The 18,839-nt window shown below is 45.8% G+C and overlaps 1 protein-coding gene and 1 long non-coding RNA gene across 3 annotated transcripts in view; one reads left to right on the forward strand and one right to left on the reverse strand.

The window, feature by feature from the left end:
• The first annotated feature begins 1,826 nt into the window (after window positions 1-1,826).
• Window positions 1,827-18,839, forward strand: part of LOC104147771 (PDZ domain-containing protein 2) — a 213,056-nt gene continuing 196,043 nt past the window's right edge. For both annotated transcript variants that reach the window (XM_068925089.1, XM_068925090.1), the window contains exon 1: window positions 1,827-1,887. The gene's annotated coding sequence lies outside the window, so the exon portion shown is untranslated. The remainder of the gene's footprint in view (window positions 1,888-18,839) is intronic.
• On the reverse strand, window positions 4,685-17,025 carry LOC138064100 (uncharacterized). Its single transcript, XR_011137345.1, has 4 exons — window positions 16,485-17,025; window positions 8,500-8,742; window positions 8,189-8,345; window positions 4,685-5,338 (listed from the first exon to the last, which is right to left on the reverse strand). It is a non-coding gene; the product is annotated as an uncharacterized lncRNA (long non-coding RNA).

An 18,839-nucleotide genomic window follows, 5' to 3' on the forward strand; every position in this document is an offset into this window, starting at 1 on the left:
CCCCACCATCCATCTTGCTTTCGTGAGCCAGCACCATTTTCAAAGAGCTCTCTGGGAGCATGGAGGAATCATTTGTAAGCTCTGCTGCTCTCACATGGGTAAATAATGAACAGAGTATTGTTCAAAGTCAAGGCCCTAGAAACAGGGTGGAAAAATCACCTAAGGAGACTGAATCCATCTGACACTGCAATGCTTTTGGAGGAGCTGTGCCCATGAAGGTCAGTCAAGTGGTACTGACAGGTGGCACAGGACAGCGTTAGCGCCTCAGGATCATCAGTGGTGGCAGGACTTTGTGTACTCCAAAATCTGTTTTCAGTGAAATTTCATTGAATCCTGCACTGCGTTAACCCCAGCCCTGTGGTGAAGCATTCCTCACTGGATCGCTCTGCAGCATGGCAACGCGGGAGGAAAAACATGGAGGGAGACAGTTCTCCCATCTGGCCGCTGCTTGGACAACTGCTGCCTGGCATGGGGTGGCAGGTTGCTATCTGTGGTGGTGCAGGCTGGGCACGCTGCCAGCAGGGAGCTGCTCTCTCTGGAGCCCGCCCAGCTGAGCAGGGTGCCCACAGTTATTACCCGCGTTGCGTGCCTGCGATTTCCTCCCTGTAACGAGGTCACTGGCAGGAATCATGCACCTATTTTTTTGCACCCCTCCCAGGCCTTGGAGCTCGGCAGCTTGGAAGGGTATTTTTTCCCGGTGTGGCTGACACCACTGGGAAGCTCCTTGTCCTTTCCAGAGGGTGGTTGATCTTGCAGGCTCTGCAATGCTATCTTGTTCGCGTGCAAGTACTTTGCATTGACAGAACAGTTCAACTAACAACGTCTTCAGATGCTGAAGAGGCCTAAGGCTCTGCCTAGAACCTCATGCTGAGCTTCTTGACATTGCAACAAGTGCCTCTAGACACCTCTCCATTTTAACCATCTTAACGGCTGGGCTTTATTTAGTTATCAGCAGAGACATTACAAGCAGGAATAATCGTCTTCAAAGGAGTGATAGGCAGAGCATTCGGACAAAACTGAAATGCGACTGCCTGGCATTGTCTTTAATAAAGCAAATACTTTAGAGACACTGTGATAGTTCTCAGCTCGTTTTTTAGATTTAATTTTAGAACTGCAGTACTGGAAACCCACTCCCCAAGCCTTGTATTGGGGCATGAGTCAGGAAGCGAATCTGGCTTGAAAGAAAACAGAGCTGCTGACCATTTCCTTTTGCAGTGGCCAGGAAAAGTGAACCTGAAAAAGCAACCATTTAAAAATGTATTTTCATTTCAATAATCTGAAGTGTCTAGTAAAAAAAGGAACTTTATTAAAAAAAAGGTTTTTCACTTGTTTTTGATCCTTTATGAGTAATTCACTGTTCATTTAAATCTTCTTTTGCAAATAGCACTTCCTGCTGAGCGAGACCAGAAGATAAAAGAGGTACAAGGGACGTATTTAAAGGACTTAAGAAAATCCCCAAATGCCCGAAAATATTAAAACCCGGCACAGAACAATGCCTGCTCCTGGGGGGCTGGAGCCAGGCTGTGAGTGACGCGCGACCCTTCCCGCAGGACAACTGCGACCCGGTTCCCCCCCCCTCCACCCCTCCGAGCCGCCCCCTCGGACCCCCGCGGGGTGGGCATGGGTGTGTGTGGGGGGGGGGGCAGGTCCTGGCTGGGCATCCCCGCCCGGGCGGGCTCCGCAGGGCGGCCTGGGCGTAAAGTTTCCCCGCTGCCCGCCCCGTAGGGCCGCCCCTCGCCGGAGCCCCGCGCCGCCGCCGTCGGGCCCCCCCCCCTCCTCTCCCGCGCCGCTCCCCGGGCCGGGCCGGGCCGGGCCGGGCGGGCAGCGCGGCGGGCGGCGGCGGCGGCGGCGGCGGCAGGTGTCGGGCCGAGCCCCGGCCCCGCCGAGGTGAGTGCGGAGCGCGGCGGCGGGCGGCGGCGGGCGGCGGAGCGCTGCTTCCCCCCCGGGGTTCCCTGCCGCGCCGACGGGGTTTGCGCCGCCGGCGGAGCCGCTGCCCCGCTTCCGTCCGCCGGTGCCTGCGGCGGGCGGCGGGGACCTCCGGGGTCGCGGCCGGACCGGGGAGCGGCGGCGGCGGTCCCGTTGCCGGGGGTCGGTCGGGGGGGCTCCGTCTCCCCGGCACGGCGGGGCGCATCCCCCGGGAGTCGGCGGGACCCCATGGCCGGGCACCGGCGGGGTTCGTGCCCCGACCCACGCTCTGCCGAGCCGGGTGTAGGCACACGGAGGGCAGTGGGCACCATCCCCTGCCGTGAGGCTTCGTGGCATCGCCCCTGCGCTGTGCGTTAGCTCGCGTCGTCGCTGCCCGTGTTACTGCCCTGCTGTGGGGCAGGAGCCAGGGAGGCGAGCAAGAGGGGTGGCTTTCACCTAACCCCCATCCACCCCCCTTCCCTGTACGCAGCAGTCTAATAAAATCAGACAGCATGAAGCATCTGGCCGTTTTTGGGTTTTTTTTTTTTTTGGGGGGGGGGGGAATCATCGGAAAGTAGTTCCCTGTGTCATTAAATACTGTTGTCCGCACACAGCAGGCTGTGATATATGCGGTGTTGTAAGCCCAGGAGCAATTGTGGGTGAGATATGTACGAGGAAAACATCAAGCGCTGACCTCAAATGCTGAAGTGAAACGTGTTGCCTCTCTTTCAGGTGGCCTGGGGTACTCTTATCAAACCTGTCTCAGTCTGTGACTCTCTGACCATTATGCTTTGGGACAGAAAGCCCTGATTGCCCCCTTTGCAGGTGCCATAAAGCTATAAATGGGCTTAATATAGCCCATTCTGTTAACCTCAGTTCTTTCCCTCAGTAGCCTTTTAATGAACTGCAGCATTCATGAATTTCCCTCAGTGGGTTGTCAGAGCTTCTCCCCTTGTGTCTGGGGAGCGATCGGAGGGGCCGCGCGGAAGGAGAGCGCTCAGTGGGGCCCGACCCCAAGCTGCCTTCGCTCCCCTCTCCTCCGCGAGCTGCGGGAGGTGGCGGGGGATTGAAGCGAGGGGTGGTGGGCTCTGGCGAAGGCGGCTGCAGGCGGCTCAAGCGTGTGCCCTGTTGTGGCATCGGCTGCCCGTGCATTAGCCGAGATGCTGTGCTGCAGCCTGGAGCGGTTGGGGCTTGGACGCGCACTTTGTTCCTGTGAGCAGACTCTTCTTGTGGGAGCGCTTAGGCACTTTGGTCTGAAAGTCTCTGTTTTAAGGCAAACTCAGATGCATGCCCTCTGAAACCCTCATTTTTGTGTCCTGGATGCACCTACTTGCAAATATTGTGCTAATCCCTCTAGATTATGAACTTTGTCGTTTTAGAGTGACTTCTCCCTGTCTTGCACGATCCTTGCACTGGAGAAATTATCTTCTGAGTAGCTAAAGCCCATAGCGCAAGGAAGAATTACCTGCAGTGCTACTAAGGCAATAATTCTATGAAAAGCAAGATGCCAGAAAGCAAATAGAGTGTAAAAAGTGGGTCTTTGAAGGCTTTGTCTCCGTGAAAATGTTCAGTGCTTAGCCTAGAGGATAGCTATTTTCTTTCACTTTTATAGAAGTCAGGAATATTTTGCAGAAGTGGGATACAAATTTTGGGGGGTTAAAAGAAGAACTAAAAGTCTTTCAATTTTCGCGACACGGGGCTTTCTTGCGTTCCCTTTACAATGTTGTCAGGTGAATACTGTGCTAAAAACCTTGACACCTGAGTAGATATTCACACTGACTTCTACACTAATGAGCTTGTGAAGGCAGTTGTTATCAACTCTTTGAATACAAATAGCAACTTTGGTGACCAGGCGGTACTTTGCAGAGTTGTCTATCAGTATATTGTTGGCACTGTTCTCTCTCTCTCTCTCTCTCCTATGGATTCTTTAAGCCGTTAATGGAAATGCCTCCATTCCCCCAAATAACAAAGGGACAGAGACTCCTAAGGGATTGCGGTGTGTGTTCCCGTGGGCTGTGTGGCTGGCCACAGCCTCAGAAGGTGGCTGCGGACAGGGGTGCACAGGGCAGAAGTCGGGACTGTGACTCTCTAAATTCAGATGAACTATAATGTGGCAGATCAGGGCAATCTCTGGCTTCTTCAAACCAAAGGGAACACTTTGTCCCAGGCACCTTGTCAGGGCTGCTCAAAGGCGAGGAGGACAAACGGAGTCCAGATGTCTTTGGAAAGGTTTACCTAGGTGGTTGGAGAGCCCTGACTTCTCACATGCAAGAGCCATCATCTTGCATAGCAGGTATCTACTGCTAGCAATGCCAGTGAAATCAGGTCCCTATGTCCTGAGGGCCAAATTTAAAAGGACTGGAGAGCTGCGCAGCTTTATAATATTGCAGTCAGTGTCTTGCTAGCGTTTCTGTAGCTTCATGGAATAAAGGAGTGGCTTTGGGCAGAAGTCAGGTCTGGTGCAAGAGCGTCTGGTCTGTGTTAGGAGGCAGGATGAGACTTTACTCCCTCCAAAGATGTAAGGAGTGTTGTGGCCACTTCAAGAGTGCGGCCTCCTCTCTGCTTAAAGGCATGTGCAGTCAGGCAATGGCCTTGCTCGGGCTTGGGGGCGTGCAGCAGATGCTCACCTTCTTGCAGAGGGAAGGAGTGGACCTAAAACGCCTTGGCTCAGCTGTGCACGTTTTGTGGAAGGCTTCTTTTTTTAAGTAACACTTTTCTCCACTTGCTCCCTTGAAAATCCAAGTAAAGCAACATCTGGGAACAAATAAGTTGGTTTTTTTGTTACTATTTTAATGACAGTTCCTGGGTAACTCAGCTGGGTTGGCCTAAGTCAAAAGCTGTGGATTTTGTCCATGCAAGTATAAGGAAAGGTCTTATAATGCAGGTACATTTCTAAATTGCTTCTGAATGTTATTACTAAAGTACATTTCTTTGCTATATTTCTACGCGTGTCTACATAGTGGTGCATAGTGGTATTCTATCTCTAAGTGTTGCTACTGTCTTCAGTATAGGGCTTGTTCTTTTGCTTGGTTTCCTGCAGGTGTTGTTAGGTGTTCTGCGTAGCATTCTTCTCCAAAGTGGGGTCAAGCCATGTATAAACTCCATTAGACAAATGCAGAATTAAAAAAAAAAAAAGTTTTAGCTGGGCAACACGAAGTCAGGAAATGCAGCGGCTGAGGTTCCAACAGCAATATTAACTTGGCAGCAATACACATCCTGTAAGCTCTTTTATGGCATACATCTCATAAGATAAACAGGAATAAGCTCATAGATTAATATATCCAGAGAGAGAGAGAGCAGAAAAGAAGAGTCTTCTGAATTTGACCCACTTGTCCATGTGATAGTTGGCTATTGTGTGTCGTCTGGAAAAGCATGGTAGTCCCTTAGCCGTGCTGGGCAGTGTGTGCGCTGCTGACTCAGAAGTACCTGATTGCTGATGGAGCAAGAATAACAACATCACTGAATGAGTAATGTGGGTTTTGCTTGTGTTGAAACAATATCATTTTAATAAACTGCTTTTTGTTCCTTAAGGTCTGTGAGCTGTACTATGATCCTTAAGCATTCCCTGTTTCTTTATTCCTGACGGATGTGTCTGACCCTGCTGGGGTTATGACAGAGTGCAGTGGGCTCGCTTTGGTGAGGCTCAGCTTTCTCCTCGTATTACCCCTGCGTTACAGTAACAGCTCTTCTGGCTTGTTTTTACTACATCATGTACAAAAATCATTACGTGCATATAGTATTTTAATACAGATCTGCAGTAGACCAAGCAATAGTTCTCTTTCTATTATGTTGTCTTAATTAAAAATTGCGATACCAATGTATTTCACTAAGTTGATAAATTTAGCTTGAAGGTCAAATAGTCTAATCTGACCTTCCCCATGTCACAAGACATTATATCTCGTGCAGCTAGCACGGTACCGAGTCTGAAATTTGCATGCAATCTGTTGTCATCTAGGACAGAGTCTGTGGTCTTTCAGCAGCAGCTTCCAGCAATGAAAAGGCGGTTTGGGTGAATAAAATTAATTTGTGGTTACTCTCTGGAATAAAATAATTATTCTTTTATAGTTAAAAAGGGCTCCTAATCTAGTATCAAAACACTGACATTGCTGTCTTGTTTTCTGACGTTATAAAGCTTTGCCAGGGAGATGGGAACAGCAAAATGGGGAGGCTCTGGAATGCCACAATCTAATATTTCTTCTGTTATAGCTGCCTAATTGGAACGGCTCCTCTTCGGTGCAGCCTCCCAGATTTGCTGCTGGAGGACTTTTGTAAGCTATGCCAGTTGTGCTTTAATGTCATTATAGCTTGATTTGGCCAGCATTTTATTAACTTTCCCTGCAGTGTTATACAGTTTGCAAAGGGGATTAGTACTCTGGGTGGGTTGCAGTATTTATTGTGCGCGTTTAATCTAAACTCCTCTTGAAATGGAATTGTATTAAGCTAATTTGACAAAAGTTTGAAATGACAGTAAGGCTACTTTTGATAATTGATTTTTTTTTTCCCCTCTAAGAGAGCGGTTGTGCTTATTAAAATTATCACGATCCACACAGTCAAAATGGTTCAAATCAAACAGTGGGTCTGGATCCCACTGGGTTTTGACTTCGGATATTTTTGCTTAGTGGAAAGCGAAGGTGGGCACTGCTTTGAGGTCCCATTACGGTCAATGGTCAGGTGTCCTCTTGAAAATGTAGCAATTCCTCTCATGATTGTGCTGCAGGAGTTTCCAGAAGGAGCAGAATTGAAAAATGGGGAAAGTGTAGAAAGCAGAGTCCCTAACTATATTAAAGACTTGTGAAACTTGTGCTATTTCACAAAAAAGCCCCCGCATAATTTTATAGTGGAGCCATCATCCCTGTCTCAGACTGGGGAAAAACCTATTCAGTATTATATTTTAGTCATATACAACACAAAGGCTTTTGCTGTGCTGTTTAAAATCCAGACTTCTTTCAGCCTGTGTTCTGCCGTGATATTTTCATCCAAAATGGACTGCTGAGTCTGACTATAGCAATCTGAAAAAAAAAAAAAACCCACCCTAACCTTCCTTCCTGACACTTCAATTGTAACATCCACTGTGTGAAACTAGGGCATAAATGCATTAACACTTGTCACTGGGAAGAAAATCCTAAATGTGATGGGGACCAGAAGAGAGTGATTCTTAGATTCATGATATAAATTGGTTCATTATTTATTTCAATCAAAGGCTGTAGGTGCTGTTATAATGAAAAATTAAAGTGCACTTTGCAGAATAAATCCGAGCTGACACTGTGCCAGCCCAAAAGCATTCCTGACCTACAAAATGAAGGAGAGCTTTGATGCTCGCTTCGCCCTTTGCAAAATCCTGGATAAACAAACGTTGGCCAGAGGTTTGATAGAGGTCGGCCCTATTAAACCACCAGTGCGGAGCCCACTCTGTTTTCTCCTGCCGTCCAGTGAAAACATCCTGCCGTTGTCTCCCAGGTGTTACAGATCTATGCAACGGCAGCCCACCTGCTCAGCCGCCTGTAAATACATTGGCATCTTCACTAGATATCATCTTTCCAGTACTAGCATCCTATTTGCAAGTTATCTGTAAGTTTAGGAGCAGTCTGCGTCCCAGCCTCAGCTTTCCAGGACAGATTAGTACAATACAGCCTGTGTCCTCTTGAACCAGAGTTTCTCCACACCTCCAGCTGTGTGCAAATATAGTAGTGTATAAATCAATGATCTGACCACAGGTAAGGGTTAACATACTGCTGCTTTGCTCTCCGCTGCTGGAGCGAAAGCAATCTCCCAGTCGTGCGGGGTAAATTTAGCTTTAATATCAAGGTATAAATTTTAATGGTCTTTGTGGACTTGAGATGACCAAGGAATGTGATCTATTAAGATATTTATGTCTTTCTCAGTACAATCGAAGATCAAAAGGGGGCTTCAAAACAGTATGGATTTGGAGAGAGTTTGCAACCAAAGGCTATGCCAAAACGCACAAAGAAAAGGCTTTGTTTATTTAATGCAAGCCTAAAGCTCTGATGGAAATGGTGCAGCCTGAGCAGCTCGTCTCTGCTCCCTCAGCTGATGGTGCTGGTGGCAGCCACCTCTGCCAGTGGGATGGTCCAGCTGTCACAGCACCGTTCATCAGGGCTGGCAGGAACACCAGCGGCGGCTGACCTTGGAGTAAAGACTAAAGTCCCTGTCTCGTCTGCACTCAACTCTCAACGTGAAGGATGTCAGATGACAAGTGGGACAGGTATTAAACATTAACCAGCCGTTCTGCTTTAAAATAGTAATCCCGATCTCGTGCTCATACCTGTTTCCCAGTAGGTCTGTCTTTGGAGGACTTGAGACTTTCACAAGTGATGAATTTACCTATCTCTTGGTCTTCTGTATCCTAAATCTGCAGTGCTGTTTTTCCACTCTTGAGCACTTGCAGGTATTTCTGCTGGGAACGTGCTCACCATGTTTATCTGGGAATAGAAACAAGTGGGTGGGCTGACTTTAAGCCAAGTTGCAATTGCCTTCCAGGCTCCCAGCAGCACAGATTACGTTACCCTTCCTTTAATCATCTTCCCCACCCTTTAACCTTATACTCTGTGCAGCAGAAAAACCAAAGCATCTCACTCTCACTGCCGAGCCACCTTCTTCCATCAGCATTATATTCAGGTCCTCCACTTGATACTGAGGAGCTGAGCAAGGAAACATCTTCCTCAGCATAACAGGGCTTGGGCTCTGGGCTGGAACGTGGCCCACCTCATTCAGCAGCGATCCATCTCCTCTCTTGTATGGAGTAACAGACCTCCCACTCTTTTTCCTCTGAACAAAACCACCAACATTTCCATATTGGATGTGCATCCTGGAGCTCATCTGGAAATAAATAAATGCAGCAAACAAATGGATGGAGCTGCTCTGGAGATCCCAGCCGTTTCTGGCTTCTATGTACCGTCACTGCTGGCAGGTGTGGGACTGGGGACAGCTGTGGGAGGCTCGTTTTGAGGGCAACAGCTTTTTCCTTCATTTCACATCGAGTTGCTAATTAATGATTTAATGCTCTGCACTGTGAATGGTCTTTAGTGCAGTGAATTACAGCTCCTGGATGACTAGGATGGAAAGGACTTGCTCATCTAGCCTTGGGTCTTGGTACTTGGGTCATCTAGCCTTTTGCTTTGCTTTCAAAAGTATTCTTCCTAATTAAAGTACAATTGGTGATTGCAACATATCTTGTTTGGGTGGTTTAATGAATTACCACCTTCTCTGCTAAAAGTTAAACTGTATTTACTAGCTGACTGTAAATGTCTCAGCTGTGGGATGGTTATTTACGAAACTATTCTAATGCAAATGTGTGTTGTTATGTTTCCATTGATCATACAGGCATTGCCGCAGATTTTATTTCTTGGTGTTTTTAGGCTTTTTCTCCTTCCTGCCGTATCTGTTCTACTGTACGCTATGTAACAGAAGTTCCTTGAGGTGCCATTTAGCAGTCTAGAGCTATAACAATTAAAAATATTCTTCCTTCTCCAATGGACTTTGATTCTCGTGGATGAGCTATTTGTGTTTGTCTAGAGAACATCTGAATAAAGCATTCAGTATTTTAGAGGTATATTTACTTTTAAATGAATTCTAAATGAAAGGTAATTGACTGCAGTTATAACGAGATAAGGAGCATTCATCTTAAGAGCCATGTGGCTAATTGTAGCGCTCTCAGTGTGGATGCAGCTTGACTGCTCCAGGCTGAAGGCTGTGAAATCACTGTTCATGTTGTGAGAGGCTTGTAGCCTGCCCAAGAGCCTGCAACTGCCCTCTCGCGTCATGCGTGTGGCGGCATGAGGTAGAGTAAAGGTTTGGATATCACAATCACAGTTTTCCAGACCGAACTAGGCCTTAAAGTTTGTTCATTGGTCCTAAGCCCTGTATCTCCCATGTGTTTCTTTCATGGAAGTGGTTTTGGTCGCAAGTGTCAAAAATGGTGGCTCAGCTTGAGAAATACATGGCAGCTCTTTCAAATTGATGACGCTTCTTTGGAATCTTCCTCTCATACAATAGCTGCTTCTTTTTTTCTGTGTACAAAGACTTCAGAAAAGTGGAGTATGTGAGTAGGAAGTCTTGCCTTGAAATAGACTGCTTTGTGATCAAGGATTTTATCTGTAGCCTTTTAATTACCTCTATAGATAGGATAATAGCTCAGTGATAATAGATGGAAAACGAGAAGGGTTATTGCTTGGAAGATGTGACTGGCATCTTTCAGTGTCTCTTCCGTGTTTAATGGGGATAGTCACCCCCTCCCTGTAGGGGATGCCCTTTAATCAGATAGAGCTCAGGTCAGAGTCTAACTGATCTAGGTACCAGCTTCTAATCTCTGGTGAGTAAAACTATGAGTTTGGATCTTGTAAGTAAACAAAGAAATACGGAAAAGGTTAGGAGACTTTTTCATCTTTATGTAATATTTGATAATCAAGGTACTAGACATGTTTTAGCTACTGGCAATGGTATCACTAGGGACTCGTAGGACAATGCCTGGATTCACTGATTTCTGTTTTTATTGAGAGGGAGGGAGAGGGGTGGTACTTGTTCTAAAAACTATTGTAAGCTGCTAAGACCAATTACATGATTTTTAAAAAATTGTTAGTTGAAACGATAACTTGATGAAAGCTGGATACACAACAGAATACGGCTGTTAATCTTTCAAAAGTGAATGCAAGCTCTTCTATGAAAGACCTGATACTTGCCTCAAATCTCATTTTGGTCTACAACTGCTAGTAGTTTGCTTGGCTGTACAGACTGTAGAAAGTGGTTGGTTTGTCAAGCCCTTGTATCTCTAAAGGTTGCCGTAAAGGCTGTCCTGCTGCTCTCGGTGTTTGTGCAAGTGTCAGCACCCCTTATCTGTGAGAAGATGATCCATTGGGACCCATTTCTCCTAGGCCCAGAACAAATGTGGAACAAAAGCCTGTGGATCCCATAGTCATCTTTTTATTCCAGCTTCCAACTTCTATTTATTGTATTATGCTGTTGGCGCCGCTGGGATGGTTCATACTTCCTCTGCCCCAGACAGAAATTTTTTCTGTTTGCTGGGAGGTGCAGCTAGAACCTGTATTTGGCAGTTTATGTTGAGGGACAAATTAGAATTCCAGTTTAAATGAGGTGCTGTTTTTTCTTTTTCTTAAATAAAAACTTCTTTAAATGGCATCAGGCTAAAAACCATATAAGAATCTTTAAAGAAGAGCTTCCAGTCTACACGTGGCAAGGTGATGATCTGCACAGACGTGCCAGCATTTGGGAGAGGTGACCCTTCACAACAGCGTCCCTGTCTGCTTCTTGAAGCTGCCCGTGAAAGAGCAGAGTCTCTGTTCCCTCTAAGTCTGGCCAAATTCTGAGGCGATGGCGTGAAAAGCGGTCTAGCTTATATTGACACAACGTAGCCTGAGATTTTCCTGGACCTATTTGTTTTAATGAAGAATGTGTAGGGATGGTCTAATTTGGCGTATCAGGAAAGGCTTATGAAAACATTTAGGACTACACGCAGCTGCTTTTTCTGGCTTCTGGCCTGCTTTCTTCTGGCTACTTGGTGGGTCAGTTACAAGGTCCTGCTCAGTCTGACCCACCTTCTGGAGTGAGGTCCTAAAGGACTTTAAGCCCTTGGGTGGTGGCTACGAGCCTGGAATGAGGAAGCCTCTCCCTGTGTTACAGCGTAGGGGCAGTCCGCTTGCTGCATAGCACCATGCATTGCAGGAGCCCAAATGGTTACACAAAACATGAATTTAAAGGTAATCTCAGGAGCTATACCTGCCTCTGAGTTTTTCTAATCACTTTGGTAAACGTAATTCTGCTCCCCCTTGTCCTCTTACTCTTCTGTTGCTATGAAGAAAAGCAAACAGGCAGGAGACGCTTGATTACATGCTTGAGAAACAATGAAACTTTATGGTATTAGAAATGCTGCCAAAACATGAAAAGGAAAGGGAAAGGATGAATCTGGGGGAAAAAAAAAATTTCCTTCTCACATTGTGTGTATCAGTAATGGATGGAAAATTATTTCAGACAAAGCTGTGAATTTTGTTTGTCCTTATAAAAACACTGTAGTTTTTGAAAAGCTTCCCTTTGAGTATTATGGCCAACCTCATTTCACAGTTCGATGTATTCATCTCTGTTAAATTCAATGGACAAAATTTGCACAAAACAAACTGCTTAAAATTATAAACAGCTTACATAAACATGAATTATTAAGGTCACTAAAGCTCCTAGAAACCCAGATAAGTGAGTGCACAGTTGCATTTCTTTTTCAAAACACGCATTAATTAATAAGGGGCTTAGTTCCCGGTTTGTTCCCCCCCCCCCCCCCCATTTTCCTTTCATCTGGAAGAGAGGAAAAGCGTCACTTCTCTCCTTCCCTCCCCTCTTTCCTTTGGTCTGAAGCACAGAAACGTGCCAGACTTCAACTCGCACAAACCCATCATTCACAGCCATGATATCCTAAAATGGTCACTCACGTTCTGTTGGGGGAGTCACACCCTCAAAAATGTCCCGGCGTTGCATCTGGTGCCTACCTGGACTACCTGCGTGTCTGCTGGTGCAAAGCTGTATTACCTCTGTGCTGCTGAGATGAAGTTTCCGGGAGCTGAAGAGTAGTCATGATAACTTATTTGGGCAGCATGGAGAGGGCAAGGTGATCTCGGGATACGTGTGGAAGGGAGAAGGAGAAAGTTACAGATGATGCGGTAGTACCTAGAGGTCTAATTTAGTGTCTTAGTGTGGATCAAGAATGGGCTTCTGAAGCAAATCTCCTGGTTGGGCTTTGGTTTGTGTTGTGGAGTGGTCTCAGAGCGCATGAACCAGGCTTCTGCCTAGCAGGGAGATCTGCTCCAGGGGACACCTACTACAGCCTGGCTACAAATGCATATTCGGTCCCTGGACCCAGCCTAGAGATAGGCCACTGCAAAAACAAGCACACACCCCAACACGTGTATTACGAGAGTCAGCTTCTCCATGGGTCTGCTCTACTTGCTGATGTGGGCATAGCCAGTGAGGACTGGCTGTGGTCCCACAGGTATCAGAGCAGCGGGAGCGTGCAGAGGGGGCTCCTCTCCAGCCTTATCCTGGTATAGGAAAGAATGCAAAGGTGCTTTTTTAGGAAATGAGATGAGGGCTGCTGTGACTGAGAGGCAGAGCCCTGTATATATTCAGAGCAAAGTCAAAGTACATATAAATATATGTCAAAGTCAAGCAGAGAAAGACCTTTGAAACAGTTGGAAGAAGGGAGAGCAGGAGAAGAGCAATGTGATTATTTTTTCCTATTTCAGTTGCTGTGGTGCTGTCTGGAGTAGAAGCAAGTCAGACTTTCATTAAGAGGAAAGAAGAGGTTGCAATAATCGGGGTATGAGATGAGGAGGACTATGATGCTGAGTGCTGGCTCTCTGACTGGAGAGGGAAGGTCAAACCTTAGTGAGCTTATGCAGGACCAAACATTTCAGATAAGGGAGCCTATTCATGGGAGCTTGTGTCTGGGAGAGAGGATATCTTCAGAGATGGTCATAAAATGTCAACAACGTTAAGAGGCAGCAAGCAAACTTGTGTATAAGAGGTGGGATTGAGTCTTGGGATCCTGGAGGTAGCAAAGGACATGAGTTTTGCTTGCGTGGTTTGTACTGTGAGTAAAGTCTCTCTGGGAATGATGCAACCCTACAGTGGGGTTATTCTGCTTATTCTGGAGCAGCTCTGAGGCTCGCACTTCACTATGTTTATCACTGGTCAGTGTGGAGAAAATGAGGATCAAGGTAGATGGCTAGTAGTTCTCCTGTCTGTGATGCTGCTGTCTGCAGAAGAAACTCAGATTTTCAGCATTTGGATTCCTGAGCTCCAGAAAGATGAAGTCAGTATTTCTGGACTTGCTGGGTTTTAGTGATTCCACTTCTGCTTCGTGCCTCAGTGAAATACAACGCAAATGTCAAGGCATCAAATGTGGGCTTTTAAAAATCTTCCTAGGTACAGCATCTGCTCTTTATCTGTGAGGAATCTAATTTCTGCAGCCACTGGAGAAACTGTTCAAGGAGAGACAAATGTTAAAGCCATTATCTAAATGCTTATGTTCTGTGGCCGATACCTGGTTTTGACTTAACAAACAGCAAAGAGATTCTTTGGAATGAGTTTGGAGGGAGGAGTTGGCCTCCATCGTGCTACAAGATAAGGCACAAAGGTCACAGTCCAAATGTTTATCCCTTAGGATAACGCTTATGGGGCAGCCTTGTTAAAGAGGAAAAAAACCCCTTTGTCCCATGCTTTATTCCAGCACAGTTTCTGAAAATAACTAGCCAAGGATTGCTTTTTATATATATAATGAAAAAAAGCTCTCTAACTATCAAAGGGGCTTTAAAACAAGCAAAGACTTGACATATTTGTTAATACATGTGGTAGCAGTACATTAATTTTAAGGCATGCTTTTTAGTGGGTTTTTTTTTTTTTTTATGAAATGAGGACACTGACTAAAATTAGTCCATTTATAAATCTTTCTGCATCCAATTTTCAAGCATAAATAAAACATTTGCCTTGTCTATCTCTTTTCTTATCATGAGACAATACAGACCCTGTAGCCTTTAACTTCTTTAAGGTAATAGGCAGTGAAGGCTGTCTTAAATGATTTACTAAAAGATATAAAAACTGGTTTCACAGTAGAGGTGGCTTTCAAAGAGCAGGGAAGACGGCAGCAGGAATATTGGGAGTTCCTTAAAATGCTTTTTAATGCTTGCCTTTGGGAGCCAAACTTTAATGAATTTATCACTGTATATTTTATAATGCGAATTATCACACTGAGAAATGCACATCAAGGAGGGCAGCCAATAGCCTACTCAGTTTAGTGAGGTGGGTGGAAACGGAGGGCAGAGAGGCAGCCAGGGTAAGAAGCAGCTCAGATGTGCAGCTCACGGACTCAGGAAGGATTTGCACTGGCAGAATTAGGGAAAAGGAAGGTAGCAAAGTAGATCAGAAGACCACTCCACAGAGGTGCCATATGCCGTTAATTTCTATGATTTGGAAAGAAAAAAAAAAAGGGCTTATGGCAAAGAAACTCTTTGAAGTTCTTGTTATGTGACACTTGAGACTGCAGCATTGTCAATGCTGAAGATTTTATTCTGTGCCTTATTTAAAAAGGAAGCTAAACATGACCTTGGGTCCACAATGGTTGGTACTGCCTTCATGTATGTTAATTAGTAAAGACTGTGAGAAAAGTAGTACAGCTGCTGAGGGAACTATATATTCTAATTTTTAACGTGTTCCAGATATTACCAGTTGTGCCTAAAGATCTTTCATACAGTTATGGTTGTGTGGATATTGCTAGTATGTGTGCAGTCACGTACCACGTTGAAGCATTTGCACGTATGATGATGGCAAAACTGTAAAAAAGGAGAAGTCTGTAGATTATATTCTAAACTATAACATTAAAGCTGTGTGTCTCTGTTCTTATGCCACGCCACGCAGAAGGGAAGAGATAGTAATGTGCAGGTCTGGTGTGCGTGAGGATGTTCCCCTCTGCTTTCAGATGCAGATTTTTAATAAGAAAAGTATGCATCTCTGCTTCTTGTCACTCCTATCCCTGGGATGTTTTGCATCTCTTGCTATGTTTTTTTATCAGTTTCCTGCTCTTTGGTGTTGATGTCTGTTCTTTATAAACCTTCCAGTCCGCCCGGCATTGCACTGACCCCACCCTGGTTCCCCAGCCCTCTTTGCAGGAAAGCAAGCTGAGCAGCTGCAGATAAAATGAAGGTAGGAGGAGAAAAATCGCAAATACCGAGAGCAGAATGTGCAGGCCAAAGTTGTGCTGGCATGGGAAGGAGTGGCTTGCTGTAGCTGTCGTATAAACGCAAACAGCCAAACTGCTTCTAACTATTTAGTGAGTTAGCAGATTGCAAGTATAGACAGAGTTGTTTCCTGTAGTGTTTGTGCTCTAAATATTTATACCTGGTGATTAGGTCCGTTGTTCCAAATTTCCCCAAGGTGGAGTTGCCCAGGTAGGGGTTTTTGGAGTTTTTCCCCCAAGGTTAGTGGGGTTTAGTTTAAAGATAGCGCATTTGCTGAGCTCCTGGAGCCTACCGTTCTGAGTGATGCTTCTTGTAATCAGTCACGTTTTGGGAAGGCATAAGCAAGCAAATGTTGCAATTGTAGGAGTTAACGCTTCATTGTCTGTTTGCTCCCTGTCGTCTTCTCCTATGTGAGATGGAGGAATGGCAGGAGCCAGGGCTGGGAACTCACCCTCAGCCTTACCAGTAAACGAAAGGTTTTCTCATTGCGAAGGAACAAGAAAGCAACCTCAGCATCAGGCTGTGATGGGATTTTGTACTGTGCACTCTGTTTTCCTCTTTAAAGAACTACGCAAAATGACTTCCTTACTTCCAGCTACAAATTCAAAAATGCTAACCACCCACCCTACAGCTGCTGATACACAGATTATCCCCACAGCCAGCAGCTTTAAATAATCAAACAGAGATAATTTTACCTCTGTGATGCAACAAACAAAAACAAGAATCAGGAAAATCCTCTCGCCCACAATCCTGCCTCAGTTTCCAAGGGCAGGGTGAAGGCTTTCAGCAAAAGCGGTGGCAGTGGGAAGGTCATCAGGTTTGTCCTACCTTGGTTTGATGATGAGTTAAGGCCGTGTGGCAGTGCGAGGTGCTGGTGAGAGCAGACTGTTTCGTAACCTGATGAGACTGTCTCGCCACTGCTGCTGCGAAAGGCGTTACATGGGAAGAGCGTAAACTGGACGTTGTGCGCACGGTGCTGTTTTCACAGGAAGAACTGTGGCTTGGGGATGCCTTTCTTTAATGACTTCCGTCTTTAACTTTCTGTTCGCGTGGAGAACAAGCGTTTCTGATCGCGAACGTGGTGTTAGTTCCACTGAGGGAACGCAAGCGAGCGTTGCGTGTCCTACCGTTGCGTCTGTGGATTCCTAGTCGTGGACTTTGGTCTCTTCAAAGGCTGAGGAAGAAGAAAGTCCTAGCCCAAAAGTCATATCAGAAAACACTTTCCTTTTAAGTTTTAGAAGGCTGTTTCTTTTTGCCTTTATTTCCCAGGTCAGCTGCTCTGTTTTATTCAAAATGAAGTCTCAACTTTTTGTGTTAGTAAATGCTAGCTTCTCAGAGCTTTTATCTCATTTTCCTCTGCCCTTTTCCCCTTTGTTCTAGGAAGCTCATTTCCTTATTCCTGCTATTAGGGTTACTTAGTATGTTGTCATCGGAAAGCAGCACTCATTGCTTCATGGAAAGAAGCTGCTTAATGTTTCATGTATTACGGTGAATAATTAAATAAAGAAACATATATAAGCCCGCAAAACTATCTGGCAGCTGAAAGGAAGAAAGCATTTCTAGTCTGTTGGGGAAAAGTGACACTCTTGGCCTGGTGTCTCAAACCACAAGGGTAAGGTTTAAAAATGAATATGTCTGGCAGGACATTCAAAAATCTAGATTTTCAACTTTCAGTGCATTTATATCATTAATCTTTAATTGTCATATTCTTTAGCTACTGGCTGCTAGAACAGAGCCCAGATTTATGGGGCTGAGGAAAAATAAACTGGTGAGTGGAAAGAAGTATCTTCAGGGACTGTCACCTTGTGAACTGCCAAGGCTAGAAAGGCTGTCAGCACTCAGGCAGGCGGGGAGCGTGGCAGTCCAATAGCGTACGGCACTAGCAGTGTTCACGTTTGCACCCTTTCCAGGCTGCTACAGTAGTTTTCCTTTGCTTTTGTTAACAAATCTTACTCTGTTGCATGTCAACTCTTAGCTCTGTGGAGATGGGACGAAAAAGTGGGGAGATGGGACGTCTGTGCAGAGAGTTAGGAGAGGGGTGACCGGTTCCAAAATGATCTAAACAGACCCTAGATTTTTTTTTTTTTTTAAATAGATCCAGAACCGAGCTATAATTTTGCAGTGACCTTTGCTATTTTACAAAATGAGATCAGACACCTGCCATCCTGGTGGCAAAGGAAGCATCGCTCTAACAGTAACTCAGGGCCAAGTTACAATTGAGGGTGTGTGTGTTGTGTGCTTGGCTTTTCTTTCCCTAGTCTAGTTTTTCCCTTTGCTGCCCACATCATCTCAAATTGATGCGTGCTTTAGCAGAATCTGCTGAGACCAGAGGCAGATCGAGGCATGTGCAGAGCAGTAGCGAGCTGTGCCACCTCGCACTCCTTTGGATTTGGTTAGCCTGGATCCAAAAGCTGGCTGCCCTAAATCCAGAGTATTCACTAGCGGCATTGTATTGCGTGGCATTGCAGAGTATTCACCTTTGCATTCTTCTTTCTCTGCCTGTGTGTATGGAGGTATATAGGCTGGGTCACGTAATCTGTGTCCACATCTTTCCGCTACTTTTTGCATTTTCCTCTGCGTGACCGGCAAGACTTGCAGTCCTGGCTGCTGTGGGGCGCTGTGAGCAGGTCTGTGGTGAGTGCTCTGTACCTCCCTAGGAATTATTTATGTGAATCTAGCGTGTTTGATATACACCAGAGTGACTGCTCGAATAACCAGAGGACATCTAGCAGCAGTACAACTTGCAAATGCTTTGCTGCCTTGCCAGCGTGACTCAGGCCTGACCTCTGCTCAGAGCAAGAGATCAGGTCCAATTTGTCTTGCAGCAAAACAGGGTGAGGATTAGGGAGCTGTTGTAGCATCCTGGAGAGCATCTGAAAGTAGGAGAGAGGGGACTTTTTCGTTCCAAGAAGACTGTCACAGATTCTTACTGAGGGTTGGGTTACATCAGCGCTGGTAATGCTTCTGCTGTCTTAACTATGTGCTGCTGAAGTAGTGGCTGTTTATACTGTGCCCAGCTACTCCTCCCAAAATTGACAGAATCTGCACAAGAATACTTGATAAGACAGATACTGAAAAGGCAAGGAGCAGTTGGAGAGGAGTGTGGGTTTTAATTACTGCCTCTTGCACCTCATCTTTGGTGGCTGTCCTTGAGGGGAAGCAAATGCAGATGTAGTGGTAGCT

This window comes from Struthio camelus, chromosome W (genome assembly GCF_040807025.1).
Source record: "Struthio camelus isolate bStrCam1 chromosome W, bStrCam1.hap1, whole genome shotgun sequence".
Classification (NCBI taxonomy): Eukaryota; Metazoa; Chordata; class Aves; order Struthioniformes; family Struthionidae; genus Struthio; species Struthio camelus.